The sequence below is a fragment of the Mus musculus genome, chromosome 9, assembly GCF_000001635.26.
Source record: "Mus musculus strain C57BL/6J chromosome 9, GRCm38.p6 C57BL/6J".
In the NCBI taxonomy this organism is placed as follows: Eukaryota; Metazoa; Chordata; class Mammalia; order Rodentia; family Muridae; genus Mus; species Mus musculus.
The window spans coordinates 75,758,213-75,774,589 of record NC_000075.6 but is presented as its reverse complement, the minus strand read 5'-3'; the positions used below and the strand labels follow the sequence as shown (position 1 = coordinate 75,774,589).

Below are 16,377 nucleotides of genomic sequence, written 5' to 3'. Positions count from 1 at the left end.
CAAATTGGAAGTGGAATTTCTGAATTTTGATGGGTAGAATAGAGAAAGTGTGCACCTTTCTAAAATGCCATACCTAATCTGAGGAAATGAGCGAAGTATGTGTTTATCCTTAATGGTTAATGCCTTTAAAATTTGGAAGTCTGCAATGTTTCTCTGCCTGCTATAATTTTCCTCTCAGGCACGCATTTAACCTTAGCATTTACAGTGCTTTCATTGTCTGGGACAGCATTCCGATAGCAAGGTAAATTTATCCAGTGAATTCTAGAACTGTGGTGAAATTCTAATGTTTTATTTTTCTTTTCCGAGAGGTGTCTCATTCCTTGTTTAATTTCTTTTAACGTATTTCCTCTGAGTGAATGAAACAGTCATATTTCTCATGGTCTTCAGTTCATCAGTGAATGCAAGACACTGAGGGGGCTTCCGGTTCTGGAGGGATACGTCATTTCTCTTGTACAGATCACTAGGAAAACTTGAGAGTGCAGTTGAATGTTTTCCCTCACTGAAAATTCTGCATCATTACAGGATGCCACTGCAGTCAGAACAGCAGCTCAGAGACTACACTCAGGGAGCATTGTTGTAAAAGAGATATCACAAGGAAGAGCAGCCATGAAGATTTTCAGGGACCAGATACCACTGCAATAAGCAGAAGTTTGAACTTCTAACATCCCTGAGATTTTTTTTACTTAGCATCCAAACCAAACACCAAATTTTGGTCATCAGTACAGATTCAGATCGATTACTCTTTTGTGTTTATAAAATATATCAAGTAGGCTATGGAAAACCTCCGGGTTTTAAAATACATTTTGCAAGCTGTGAATTTGCTTTATGTCTCAAGAGCACGGTGGGGCTACAGAGTAAAATCAGCTTCACTAAAGGTAGAAGCAGTTCTTATTACATATGTATCTATCTTTTAACATACTTGAAAAATAAAAATAAAACTGACGTCATTTCTCAAAAACTGTTTTCCTGAACCATAATTTAAAATACCAATCAGTATAATTGTAATGTAATTGCTTACCCAGACATATATAGCCTTCCATTGTATTGGCAATAAGTTGCTAGCAGGCTTGGTCAGATTTTAGTATCTACTCTACCCCTAATACAGACTAGATTTAGCCCACATTGATTTTTCAAATGATTGATGAGGAGAAAAAAAAAATAAGAAAAAAAACTCCTAAGACTAAACAGGAAATGCTACTTTATGAAAAGTTAGAATTGCTTTCAATTAAGAGTAAATTACTTTACCACATCTCAATTCCTGGACAGATTTCTACCTAAGTGTTTGAGAGCAACTTGAAAGATAGGGTAGATTTTGTACCTACAAATTAGGGGGAAAAAAAAAAGCACACTTCTGAGTATGTATTATACAAGGGATTGAACACGCTGCAGAGTCACACACCAGAAAGAAGAGGCAAGGCTAGAAGAAAAACCTGGCTCATCACAGGAATTATTCTTAAAGATCACTAAGAGGCACTTCCACAAAAAACCCTCGCCTTTCCTTATTGCTTTGGAACAAGTTCCACAGTTCGCCTTTCCTTTAAAGTTTCTTTTCTCGTTGAAATCTGATGCCTTTCTCTCTTGGATCTGTTATGCAACCATACCCAATTTTACCAATTTCAGCTTTCCCGGGTTTTCAAAAGAAGAAACGTTTTCAATAGATAGTTGACGCTTCTGTAACTCTTTTTTTTTTTTTTTTTTTTTTTTTTTTTTTTTTTTTGTCTAGAACTCCTTTTTTTTTGTCTAGAACTTCCTTCTTGTCCCTCTTGAGCTTTGGTTATTGCTGGGTTTTGATGTAGAAATAAAGTATCTGGAAGAGATAAAGTCAGTAGGTATCCATAAGACCATTTAGGTGGCTGGAGGTGCTGGCCGAAAAGAGAATTCTGGAAAGGCATCTACAGCGTGAGCTGTGTCCAGAGGAAGGCAGAGCAATACTGCAAAACTGTTTTCTGACAGATTGTTTGTTTTGGTTGGTTGGTTGGTTGGTTGGTTGGTTGGTTGGTTGGTTTGGTTTGGTTTGGTTTGGTTTGGTTTGGTTTGGTTTGGTTTCTTACAGTGATCTCAAAGGCACTGTAGCCATGGGTGCCTACATTTTATCTGATCATCAGCTACTAAATGAAATCTAGGAAACTGATAATAAAGATACTAGATATTAACAAGCTTTTGAGATGTTTGTTATTATTCAATAACCAGGACTATATCAACAGGATTTTTCAATATGCTCTATATTCATGTTCATAAGATTGTTTTATATGAGTTCAAGAGAGTAGATATTAATTATAATAGTTATTTCTTGAGAGAATAAACCAACAATTAGCCATTAAAGAGTAGACACTCTTAGTAGATCATCAGTCTCATGATTCCATAAGTACTAGATTCCAAACCTGTCAGATAATTGCCATGACTCAGAAAGGAAAAGAAACTGTGTAGTGAGTTACATTCATTCTTCAAACCCTCAGTTATATTTTTACAGTGAAATTCTATTAAATTAAAGTTGGTAAGCCTGATAGATTTGGTTAATATCTGTTCCTGTCAACAAATACCTCCTTCTTTTGAATGACAATGGTTTGTTTCATTTGTGTAATGGTTAATCACGGTTGTCAACTTGACAGAATCTAGGAGCTAAGAGTTTTGCTTCTCGGTGAGTCTGGATTGCTAACTGAAAGGGAAGGAAGGATCCCAGAGTGAGCAATACTTTTGATTGGCACTCTAGCTATTAAGTTCTGTTTCCTGTGCTTGACCTCTTTTCCTTTTTGGTGTGTGCATCTACTCCACAGCTGCTGCTGCTGTTACCATCCTTCCTGACACCAGAACCCAGTTCTTTGGTCTTTCAATATGAACTGAAGGCCTGCAGCCACCTGGGAATCCTGGAACCTATTGTATCTAATGGAAACTGCCGACCAATCCATATCATAGACTGAGTAGGCACTGAGTTATCCATCTCACCAAAACAGAGGCAGCTGTTGATCAATACCCCACCCGTATCACATAATCACATCTAGTTAATACCTTTTTGCAATAAATGTTCATCCCACCAGTACTGTTCCTGTACACAACTCTGATTAGTGCAATGTTTTGCCCCATTGCTGTTATTATGGTCTGTATTGCAATGCAGGAGGCTAAAAATGACCACAGTTTGTTAATTAGATTTTAGCAATAATGAAAATTGCTTGCAAAGTCTCAGCAGAGTAGAGATGCATTGAAGACACTCAGATAAAGTGGAGCATGGAGAAAAGCATCAAACGAGGTGTGTGAGTAAGGGCAAAGTCACCATTCTTTTTTCTTTTAATATTTTTTAATTAGGTATTTTCCTCATTTACATTTCCAATGCTATCCCAAAAGTCCCCCATACCCTCCCCCACTCCCACTTTTTGGCCCTGGCGTTCCCCTGTACTGGGGCATATAAAGTTTGCAAGTCCAATGGGCCTCTCTTTCCGTTGATAGCCGACTAGGCCATCTTTTGATACATATGCAGCTAGAGTCAAGAGCTCCGGGGTACTGGTTAGTTCATAATGTTGTTCCACCTATAGGGTTGCAGATCCCTTTAGCTCCTTGGGTACAAAATCACCATTCTTAAACCCACACTTTACACTATGAAGATGGCTGACTCTAAAAATAAATGGAACAATTCAAAATTTGTAGAAGTGTGACAGTTCAATGACAGGCATGGCTGCCAATTTACCCTAGTAATTCCCATTAAGAACAAAATAACCCTCAGAAGAAAATAAAATTTATAAGCTTCACAATTGATAGTCAAAATGATCCAATTTGAAAAAAGTTTTAAAATTGCATAAAGCAAAATTTCTTTAAATGCATAGTATTTAATTTCATAGTACCTTTTGTTATAGTGAATAGAAAATATTTCACTGTGGGCTTGACAGATGGCTCAGTGGTTAAGAGCACACACTGCTCTTGCAGAGAACTTGGGTTTAGTTTCTCAACATTCGTGTCGTAGCTGGACCCAGTCAGGGAATCCAGTTCCTCCTTCTGGCTTCTACGGGCACCAGGAACACACACAGTGCACTTACACACATGCAGGCAAAACACTCTTACACATAAAAATGAATAAATCCTAAAAGGACTTTATAGAATTCTCCTTCGAAGCTTTAGGATAAATACAGAGCCTAAGAAAGTACCCTCAAATATGTCATAGAATGTGTCCAACTTTTTAAATCATATATGTACATACATATAATCATATATACATATACAAACATACATACACTTACATACATACACGTCACCCAAAAATCCTCTGAAAATTAAGAGAGTATGGGCTTTGCTTTGTAATGTATAATATCCTTAGGAAATATAATAACATGTAATATGTATAAAAACTAATATTTGAACTGTATCATATAAAAATCCCTCTGATAAGGCTGAATATAAGAATTATCACTTGTAGACAAGGATGTAGATTAAGAAATGCTAATAATGAGTTGTGCAAAGACCAAGGAAGTCACAATTCTTGATATGGAGTCAAACATTAATACCTTTAAATGGTTAGTATGTAATCAGAGTTGGAAACTCCCAAGAGATATTCTGAGACAAATATACAGGATTGTACATTAAAAGGAGTATGTTTCAGAGTCATGATAAAGTTTCTAAATAAGAGTCAGATTTTTTTAATTGTTCATTGTTAATAAGATTCTTAATAAATGTTTATTTTAAGTAAATACACAATGTTTGTTCCAGAAAATCATTTACATCATCCATATACTGAATACTAGCTTATTCTAGGCCTGTTGTAAAAATAAATATTCTATGCTTTTCCTACAGGTCAGTTGCTTCAAAAAACAATTTGCTCAGGTACTGAAACCTAAATTCAGAGTCAAAAATACAGCTTCCTATGAAGAGTCTGTACTAAGGCATAATATAGCTATGAATCTGTCTTTTTCATAAGGGCATCTGTTTACTACACATTTTTTTACTGGTTTGTAGTTCTTTCTTGAGCTATCCTGTACCTCATAAGGCCTCCTCCATTACATTACACAATTCATTTGGACAACAGTCATCTGACCTCACCAAGGTAACCTTCATGCCGGTCCTGGATACACCCAGTTTTGGAGGTTCAGACTCCTGGTGTCTGGAGAGCCTGCTTCTGACACAGTGTGCGAAGTTTCTTCTCCATTTTCCACTCACATTGGATCTCTTCCCCATCTCCACTTTCAAGTTACTTTCTATATTTAAATCCTATTATTTCTCTTCTTATGCTTTTCATTTTCTCTCGTTTTGATCTGTTGCTCAGTTTACAATAAACTTTATCTCTGTGCCCCTAATTTTAAAAGCCTTATCAGCCCACCCCAATCCTGCTCCCCGCTCTTTCTTATCTAGAACTCTCTCTCAAGTGTCACTGTTTTCTTTATCTCTCACCTGTCACCAGCCCTCTTCCCAGAGAGCGGGATTCCACTCTCTGCCTTCTTTCTTCTTCCTTCCAGAATTGTTGATGGGTTTATCTTCTACAGCTCCACATTCCTCAGCACCACACTGATGTTACTAAGGTGCAATCTGATAGTAGATTTACTCCAAACTTTACTTTTAAGATGCTTCTCTGCAAATGGATAGAAACACTGGTGACTGGTTTTAGCATAATCCTTTAGAAAAACAACTGTCAAAATTATAACAATAATAAAAATAATAACATCATAACAATAAAAAATAGTAAAACTCAGGTAAATAACTCAAATTATCAATTATAACTGAAGTTTTAGCCAATGTCAGACTATACTTGCAATAAAGAATAATTATGTATCAGAAGATGGCCTAGTCTGCCATCAGTGGAAAGAGAGGCCCATTGGTCGAGCAAACTTTATGTGCCTCAGTATAGGGGAACGCCAGGGCCAAGAAGTGAGAGTGGGTGGGTAGGGGAGTGGGTGGGGGAGGGTATGGGGGACTTTTGGGATAGCACTGGAAATGTAAATGAAAAAAATACCTAATTTTAAAAAAGAATAATTATTACTGGACTAAAGTATAGCATCTTTCTTTCAATGTGTTTAATCCTAATTTGTGACACATTTGAGTCAATACAGGATTCTAATTAAAAATACAATATAATTTCCTATTATATTGGAACATCAATGCCTTTTATGTTTTTTTAATATCTTTCTAGAAAGCTTTTCTAGGATAATATTTATTAATAGTATGTTACCTTCCAGCCATTTTTGGGTAACAACATCAAGTTACATTGTTTATAGTTTCTACTGTCATTCTGGAATTTCTCATATGGAAATATGCTACTTATTTGCACATACGTTTTTGTTGTTGACATTTGCCATTATATGCTGGATATCAAACAGATAATTGTATTAATATCAGCAAAGCTCACATATGAATTGATAGAATTAAACCAACTGAGACCAGGGCTATGGTTTCATAATTACCTACAAGTGAATTTTCATAAACAAAACTATTTGTGATCCATATTGACCAACAGGCTTGAGCATACTTTTAAATATGCTTTTTACCTCGGTGAGAAAGACTTCCTTAAACAAAGATTCATGTGAAAATGTTTAGTAAACAGACAGGAACAAACGGCAACTGAACCAATCCTGCTTTAGGACTCCTCCAGGTAGCTGGGAACATCGTCAGTGCCCTCAGCTTTCTTCAGTCAGAATCTTCTGATGTCAACCGCATTTGGCTCCACAGTTGTGAGTATAAGACCGTGTTAACATAACTCCCTCGCCAAACTGACGTGCAGATCATTCACATGCACTGATATCAGAATCATTTAGATGAATCAAACCAGTAACTACAGAACATGATCTCCAAACTCATTGTCTATCATATGGACACGAGTGTCTTTACAGCTAACCAAATGCTGCCAGAATCTTCCCACCAAGTAACTACCTTTTTTTTTTTAAGATTTATTTAGTTCGTTTATGTATATGAGTACACTGTAGCTGTCTTCAGACACGCCAAAAGGTGGCAACAGATCCCATTACAGATGGTTGTGAGCCACCATGTGGTTGCTGGGAATTGAAATCAGGTCCTCTGGAAGAGCAGTCAGTGCTCTTAAACCACTGAGCCCTCTCTCCAGCCCAGTAACTATCATTTTTATCATTTTGTGCTTAAAGAATGTCGTAAAATTCTTTGGTTCTTTTACTTATTTTTTCCATGCTCATGAGTTGTGCAAGGGGCTTGTAAAGGGTATAGTGTTTAACAAAGAATCTGCTTGATGTTTACAATCAGGAAACTAAATTGACATCTTACTCTCCGAATGACGTTGGACGTACGCAACCAGAGGGTAAGTAGAAACAGTAATTTAACTGAATCAGTTTCTTCACGGAAAAAAGGAGAGAAAAATCTTTAACTGTGAAGTATTGAATGCATTAAATTAGAGGATGTATGGGAGTATGTTTCATATGTGTCAGTGCTTCATAGCTTATCTTCAGGAGTACATGGCTCAGTAAAATTGAAATTCTTTTTTATTTTGTTATTGGTTCTCCTACACTAACACACTAAGAGATGGTGTTTATATTCTTTATTCAGTTAATCAGGTAATCAGAGAAAGAGAATATACCAGTCTCTGAAATAACGTTGTCATGTCTGTGGATATCGAAAGACTGGAATTTTGTTGTGTTATCTTTCTGCACAATCAGCTCATGTTTTTGAAAGACATACAGCCATTCACGAAGTTCTCTCACAAGCTTCTCAGTGTATCTTAAATCTGGTCCACCCGAACCCTAGCGCTGTGGCAAAGGGAGAAAATAATTTTTTTAAACTTAGTTATCTGATTGATCTATCGCTCATGAGTTGTTTAATTTAAAGTGTGCACTTGTCCTGACATTCTCCATTCTTGTTGATGGATATAGTCAGCTTAGGAACACTGTGAGCATTTTCTTGGCTTTGAGTCAAGTTGGCATTATACAACCAGCTCTGGGCTGGGAAAGGGGGCATGCAATGCACAGAGCGAGCTGACAGCAAGGGTGTGAGAGCTGCCAGTGGGGACATGTACTCAACTCACTCTGAGCCACAGAACTGATTCAAATACTAGATTTGCTTCCATCTATTTTGTTACCTGTGCTGAAAATCACTTAACACCTCTGCCCGTTACCTTGTCTTAAAGCAGTGGTTATTAATAATATATTTAGAAGGTTATTGTGATTCTCAATAACATAGTATGAAAATATTCTTTTATAACTACAGGGCAATCATAACTGCATTTGATTTTCACACCTTCAATGAAATTACAAAGAATATTTAGCATGCTACTATGCATTTAGAATAAGCAAAACTATTAGTGACATGGAAATATAATGTGCAACATTTTCCAATCAAAATTTGCCATGAAGTGAATTATTTAAGTAGCTGGTAACTGTCATGAGAAACATATTCTAAGACTAGTCCTCCACAAGAATATTTTAAGGGAGACTCAATCTGTCTTAAAATAATTGGAGAGACAAAATAATATGGTAGTTAAGAAGTATATTCTGAGTAAAGAAAGAATTTAAATGCTGGTCCTGCGTTTCATAGTTTTACAATCAAATATTGCCAGCATTTCTTGATCTTTAGCTAAAGATAATGATATCTGATATATCCTATCACATGGGATTTTATAAAGATCAAATGAAGTAATAAGTGTAAGAAGATTTTTAGCTGGGAGTGAATGTAGAAAAAGGAAAACAAAATATTTAGCCCAGGAATTGGCCCTGGTTAAATAAGAATACCAGGTTCCATTAGACTTCACACCCATTTATGGAATACTTGAAGTATTATTCCACTATCACATCCAGAAGCCTTGTGTTTAAAAGAAAAGAAAGAAAAAAGCTCCTATCTATAGATAACTAATCAGCCAAAAACATTTATCTCAAGAACATTTTCTTCCGCCGCCATGACCAGTGACACCACTACCCAGGGTTTACCAAATACACTGAAGGAGGAGTTATAACAGAATATGTCGTCCCCTTCAGCTGAAAAGATGATCTCACCTTTTTTTTAATTAAATAAATTCTTTATGAAATACTACATATAGGCAAGTGAATCTAGCATGAGTCCAATGTATAGAGTCAATTCCTGACTTGGAATTTTTCTTTCTATCACTGACAAACCAAAGACACTTTGTCACTTGGGCTCTTTCCTCTGAGAGGCAAGGAGTAAAAGGAAGATAAGATTAAAGCTCGCCTACCCTGTGCTGTCTTAGAAATGCTGGCTATGTTCTGTGGCTAAAGGACTTGAAAATAAAAATACCACTCAAAAAATCTTTGTCACCAGTACACGTAACTAAAAAATTAATGCATTTGATTCTTTTCCACAAAGTTGAATATTAAAAATCATCTTGACCCATCAACTAAAAATAACTATCAGTCTAGCACATGGTAACCGTACTTAAGGTTTGTTTAAAGTTGAAAATGCTGCGTAGAGTTCAGTAATTGCACTGCCTGGTATTTCCAAATACAACTATTTCGTCCCATTTACGTATAGCGGAGAGAAGTAGCTAAACCTCACAAGTTCAGAATCGCAAGCACGACAACCAGGATCATTGGCTTTTCCTCCGTGTCCTGAGACTGGAAATGAAAGTCCTTGGGTGTTTGGACAAATTCAAACCTGAAATCCTTGTACTGCTTTCAGACTATGGTGCCAAGCCTTACTTAAGATGGTGACAATCCACAGCACTGTTGCAAGACTCTGACAAACAGTGACAGGCTCTGACTATTAATGCTTGCAAAACGAAGTTTGCCTCAGGTAAACATTGCCTCAGTATTTGTCTAAGATTTTGGAACAAATTTAGAAACTGGGATAGACTCATTTGTTGAAGTTATTTCCTTCACTTGTTTTCATTATAATACTAAGATCTTTTTTTAAAATATGTTTACTACAAAAGAAGTAACCCATTTCTGCCACTAAGGCTTTTGTTGTCCTGTTATGTCTAGGAAGGTCACAGTTACCCTGTTGTCGAAATTTTTCATTTTTAATTATTTTTATGTACATACATGTGTAATGTGTGAGTGTTTACTAGAGAGTCTACAGTAGTAGGTTTACATAGAGGTTTTTCTAAATATCTTTGGTGTTGCCTCTCCGGTGAAGTTTCATAGACACACACCCCCAATATTACAGGCTATTGCAGTTGTTTATGGCTATCCCCCAGAAGTTGACAGTAAGATCCTACTGCAGAAGATACCACAAATTTAAGTCATGGAATATAAGGAGATCACTCAGCAACTATCCAAAAAGCTTTCTCCAAGCTGGCTAGCTTTTATAAAACATTTTACATGCTACTGGAGAATAAAAATAAGCATCAAACACTCGTGGCTGTGAACTCTACAAGGGACAATAATGACGGGCCTGACTAGACTTGTCCACTGATGTAACAGTAGTTCCAGTTTTATAACCACTCTCTGATTGGGTATCTCTCATGCTACATAAGATGAAACCCACACCAGTCAGTATTACAAGACCAAAGCCCATGGCTAAACAGGTGATAGGCTCTAAGAGAGAACATACAACTATTATACTGCTAAATGAACATAGTCCTAAACTGACTTCTAATGACAACTTGTTATAACCATGGCTCTCTCAACCCTTACCTGATGAGCTCCTGTTTGCAGTGGATGATGATTTCCAAAGGGATCCACACTGGACCAAGTGCACATGCTGCATAATGCTTAGCCCTAATGAAACAGATATACCATATGCCTTCCTCCCAAGACTAGAGCATCGCTGCAAAAAAAAAAGAGGGCAGAAAGAGTGTATGAGCCAGAAACAGCAGCTGACTACAAAGAAACGATGTTCTCAGAGAACAGCGGGACAGCTGCACGTGCAAAATCACATTGATTGTGACAACACACGTAAGGCCAGTGGGAATTCAAACAAGCTAGACCAAATCCAAGCATGCAGAGTGATGTGAATACAAACTCCTACCCCTACCTGAGGAATGATGGGCAGCTGTTACAGCTGGGAGAGGGGAGCCTCCGTTCTCTCTAAGAATGTAGCCAGTGGCAAGTCAGCTATGTTCCAGTGGAACATCCAAGAATATTTGGGCAACACACGTTTGTATTGATGGGGGGGTAGGAAGAAGAGCACAACGTTGGGTGGGTATGGAGAGAGGGTGGACCTGGAAAGAGCTGGGGGAGGGGAAAGAATACAATCAAAACATTTGTGAAACTTCCAAAGAATTAATAACAATATTTTCTTTCTTTCTTTCTTTCTTTCTTTCTTTCTTTCGTTTGTTTTTGTTGTTGGTTTTTTGTTTGTTTGTTTGTTTGTTTGTTTGTTTCCGAGACAAGGTTTCTCTGTATAGCCCTGGCTGTCCTGGAATTCACTTTGTAGACCAGGCTGGCCTCGAACTCAGAAATCCACCTGCCTCTGCCTCCTGAGTGCTGGGATTAAAGGCGTGCGCCACCATGCCCGGCTACAATATTTTCTAAGAAGAATGTTTGTATGTGCTCTCCTTCCATGCTGTTGTTTGTGATTGTTTATTATTTGTTTCTTGGGAAAAAGAATTCTAAAGTGAGCATACTAGTGGAAAACCACTGTCTGACAGGAACAGAGTCTGTATTGCTCCCGTCATTTTCTAATCACTGCTCGCCTACTGTTACAACGAACCAATTTCTATCGAAGACTGACTAGAAGCCCAGAAAGATAAACAACAGAAAACTTCGTAGAAAGTGTAAAGCCTGCACGTTAACTGGATAATGGTTTGTAAAATGTCTCTCTATCGATCAATCAGTCTCTCTCAGCCTCCTTATGTGTGAGGTCTCTGTCTTTGTGCTGTACAGAAGACTTCAAATAGTTCAACACAAAAAGTCTCTAAAACTGTCCTTGTGAAAAGCACTTCTGCTCAGTTATAATTATCATTTGGTATATGTCATAGCGATGAAACTGCTTACAGTTTCTTTTAAAAGCGCATTAGAGGCAGAACACTTGATAATCTCACCTCTAGAGAAATGAGGCTTACACAGAAACTCAGGAGGACACTGCCACCTTTTGGCCGTATGAGTTTTAAAACTATTGAAAGTTACCACTGCCTTTCTGAATGAAAATGTTTAGACAATCCACTTTTACAAATTGTAATCTTATCATTGATCATAGTCCTATCACTGACCATAATCCTATCGTTGATAGTTTGGAAAGATATACCTTGAAGTTTTGTTTTTCCGTTATACTACTTGTTTTAAATATTAGAGTTCGCATTTTGCTAGGTTCATCTAAAACCTTTTTAATTTAATGCATGAGAACTGTTACTCTTGTTTATTCTGCTTTATAAAAAGATGGCTAGCCTAGTAATGAAAATCACAGACACATTCACACCCCAAAACGCACCCAGGAGCCGTCTGTGCCACTTCTCATTGCACATCCTGCCCACCCTCACAGGGCAAAGTTGCAGCATCACACTCAAGATCACCAAAGCACAGACTGCATTTCTTACAACTTTTCAGGCCATAGATGTTCCATGTGTGTACCTATAGAATAAAAATGACACAGGAGGTGTCTCAGCATGCCTAGAGGCTACGAGGTGAGTGAAAAAGAAAAGGGGCTAAGAAATTGACATGAATTTTCATTTTGAACAGTGACTTTGAAATCAGTAAGTTATTTCAAATGATGACGAAGTATCTTGTTTACATTTATCCTTCGCCCTTCGTTCTTTTTAACATTTCACCATTTTTCCTTCTTTCCAACGTCTCAATATAAAATCTCAGTCATGCTAACCTTAAGCTCATGACTTTAACTACCTGTTGAAATTTAGTCGTCAGTAATTAGTTTTAGTTGTAGCTTCTTTTGCAACTTCATATACTCAGAATATCATCACTTGTTGGATATTTAAAATGATATCAGCCAACAGCACCTTCATCTCAGTATGTAAAAAGGGAAGTGCGTTAGCTTCCTGTAGTAATGTACATAGTACACAGTACATGCAGTACTAAGTACTTGGAGTTTATGATACCATTCTTGGTTTTAGTGGTGTGGCATGCTTCCCACTCTTAGAAAAATGATATTGTCTAACTTTTAGAGAAGACAACATGACTGTTTAATGTATGTGGTGAGCTCAAGCCTAAATTTTTGTTGGTCTTCCTAAGAAACTTCAGGTCCTCAGAGCAGAACATTGAAAGAGTTGTAGCTAAGCAGCACTCCTGTCCAAGTTTTCTTTGTTTACTTTCCTTTTGAGTCCGTGGAACAACAATGCAGAAACCTATGTATACATTATTTCCACTAGCATTTTTCAAAACTGAAATGCCTAGATATGTAAAAAAAAAAAAAAAAACCATGTCACGGAAACCAAGACGGAAGCAAGTGGAAGCGTGGATTAATAACAAACAGATCAGAAAGCTCACCAGCCGGGCTTGGAGTGAAGGTAATATTTTAGCAGGATCAAGATAAGGCCAAATAATTGTAATTTCTTCTAATATTCCCCCATTTAAACTTTGGCACTGATTTAGAATTGGACTAGCTCATCCCCCATGTGTAGCAAGCAAAGATTAACAATAGAGTATAAGATTGCTTGTGGACATGGGGAAGTTCTTCCGGCAACTCTTGGGAAACACAATGGACTATTATTCTTACATGCTTAGCCCTTTCAAGGCCTTCTCGTGACTCCAGGGACTGCAACTTGGATGTGCTTCTTTCAATGCCCTGATGCTACCTGTATGTCTTACATCTGCCTCTTACAATCAAAGAGCGCCTTCGGATCAGGGGATTTGCTCTCCTATCACTGAAACTTCGGTGCTAGACAAACAAATATAGCTAGTCTAAAAATGTTTGTGACTGATTTAGCTAGTGGGAATCATTCAACTAAATGTTGGCTAGTCAATATCACAGTTTTGAAGGCTGTGAAAACATCTGAAAATATATTGTGATTTATTCAAATTGTATTTAAACATATTATAATTTCTAAAAGTTAGACCATGTGTTTAACCTTTACGCTCAAGTAGATAAAAATATAACATCCTTCTAAAACTTTGTACCCCGTTCCCAATCTCCATTATCAAATTTCAGGCAACTCTACTGAAATTAACAAGGTTTCTTTCTTCTAGTATTTCTTTCCACGGAGCATTCGTGTGCACCAAAATTCAAAATCAAATATAGCTGCTGGGATTCTGAGGGTTAGCTGCCTAAAGGGCATTCCAGTTCACAAAGAAAAGGGATAAAAGACGAAGAGCAATTCGAGCAGAGTCTGAGAACGTTATCCTTAAAGTGAAGAAGTGAACTTGACTGATGAGCAGCTAGGAACTACAGCTCAGGGAAAAAACTGAGGGGCTGCACTGAGATTCATCAACAAAATACCTGCCCACGGCAGTTCTTTGAAAAAGCGTTATATCCGGCTGTAGAGATGATTCTGAGGTTGAAACGCTTACTCTGTGAACTTGAGACATGCAGTTCAGTTCTCAGCCCCCTTGTGACGAGCTATAGGTAGTGCAGCATAAAAGCCCATAACTAGGTTTTTTTTAATTAATTTTTATTAGATATCTTCTTTATTTACATTTCAAATGTTACCCCCCTTTCCTGATTTTCCCTCCAAAAAACCCCTCCCTCCTCCAGCTCCCCCTTCCACCTGCTCATACAGAAGTGGATGCTCACAGCCTTCCATTGGACAGAGCACAAGGTTCCCATAACTAGTTTTTAAAAGCTGAATAGTATTCCATTGTATAAATGAACCACATTTTCTGTATTCATTCTTTTGTTGAGGGACGTCTGGGTTGTTTCCAGCTTCTGGCTATTACAAATAAGTCTGCTGTCAACATGGTAGAGCATGTGCTTCTGTGGAATGGTAGAGTGTCTTTGGAGTATATGCCTAGGAGTAGTATAACTGGGTCTTCCAGTTTCTAAGGAACCACCACACTGATTTCCAGAGTGGTTGTACCAGTTTGCAATCCCACCAGCAATGGAGGAGTGTTCCTCTTTCTCCACATCCTCACCAGCATCTGCTGTCACCTGAGTTTTTTATTCTAGTCATTCTGATTGGTGTAAGGTGGAATCTCGGGGTTGTTTTTACGTTTCTCTGATGACTGAGGACTTTGAACATTTCTTTGGGTGCTTCGCAGCCATTCGAGATTCTTCTGTTGAGAATTCTCTGTTTAGATCCCAACCCCATTTTTTAAAGTTGGGTTATTTGGGGTTTTGTAGGTTAACTTCTTGAGTGCTTTATATATTTTGGACATTAGCCCTCAGTCAGATGTAGGGTTAGTGATTTTTTTTTCCCAATCTGTAGGTTGCCGATTTGTCATATTAACAGTGTCTTTTGTCTTACAGAAGCTTTTCAGTTTCATGAGGTCCTATTTATCAATTGTTGATCCTAGAGCCTGAGCCATTGGTGTTGTGTCCAGGAATTTTTCCCCTGTACCAATGAGTTCAAGGCTCTTTCCCACTTTCTCTTCTACTAAATTCAGCATATACAGTTTTATCTTGAGGTCATTGATCCACTTGGACTTGAACTTTGTGCAAGGTGATAAATATGGATCTATTTTCATTATCCTATATACAAACTGCCAGTCAGATCAGCACCATTTATTGAAGATGCTTTCTTTTTTCCACTGTATGGTTTCAGCTTCTTTGTCAAATATCAAATGTCCATAGGTGTATGGATTTACTTCTGGGTCTTTGATTCTAATCCATTGTCCAACCTGACTCTCTCTGTACCAATATCATGCAGTTTTTAACACTACTGCTTTGTAATACCACTTGAGGTCACAGATAGTGATTCCCTCAGAAGCTCTTTTATTGTTGAGGATTGTTTTGGCTATCCTGGTGTACTGGCTGGTTTTATGTGTCTACTTGACACAGGCTGGAGTTATTACAGAGAAAGAAGTCTTAGGTGAGGAAATGCCTCCATGAGATCCAGCTATAAGGCATTTTCTCAGTTATTGATGGGGGGGGCATTGTGGGCAGTGTCATCCCTGGGTTCTACAAGAAAGCAAGCTGAGCAAGCCAAGGGAAGCAAGCCAGTAAGTAACATCCCTCCATGGCCTCTGCATCTGCCCCTGCTTCCTGACCTGCTTGAGTTCCAGTCCTGACTTCCTTTGGTGATGAACAGCAACATGGAAGTGTAAGCTGAATAAACCCTTTCCTCCTCAACTTGCTTCTTGGTCATGATGTTTGTGCAGGAATAGAAACCCTGACTAAGACACCTTGTTTTTTTTGTTTTTCCAAATGAAGTTGAGAATTGCTCTTTCTATATCAGTGAAGAATTGTTTTGGAATTTTGATGGGCACTGCATTGAATCTGTAAATTATTTTCTGTAAGATAGCCATTTTCACTATCTTAATCCAACCAATCCATGAGCATGGGAGATCTTTCCATCTTCTGATATCTTTGATTTCTTTCTTCGGAGACTTGAAGTTCTTGTCATACAGATCTTTCACTTGCTTGGTTAGAGTCACACCAAGATATTTTATATTATTTGTGACTATTGTAAAGGGTGACATTTCCCTAATTTTTTTTCCTTTTTTT

General features: G+C 37.7%; 1 long non-coding RNA gene across 1 annotated transcript; it reads right to left on the bottom strand.

The window, feature by feature from the left end:
* Window positions 1-5,429: 5,429 nt before the first annotated feature.
* Window positions 5,430-10,780, bottom strand: Gm39373. The gene is made up of 2 exons (XR_870927.2): window positions 10,521-10,780; window positions 5,430-5,548 (listed from the first exon to the last, which is right to left on the bottom strand). It is a non-coding gene; the product is annotated as a predicted gene, 39373 (long non-coding RNA).
* Between the last annotated feature and the right edge of the window lie 5,597 nt (window positions 10,781-16,377).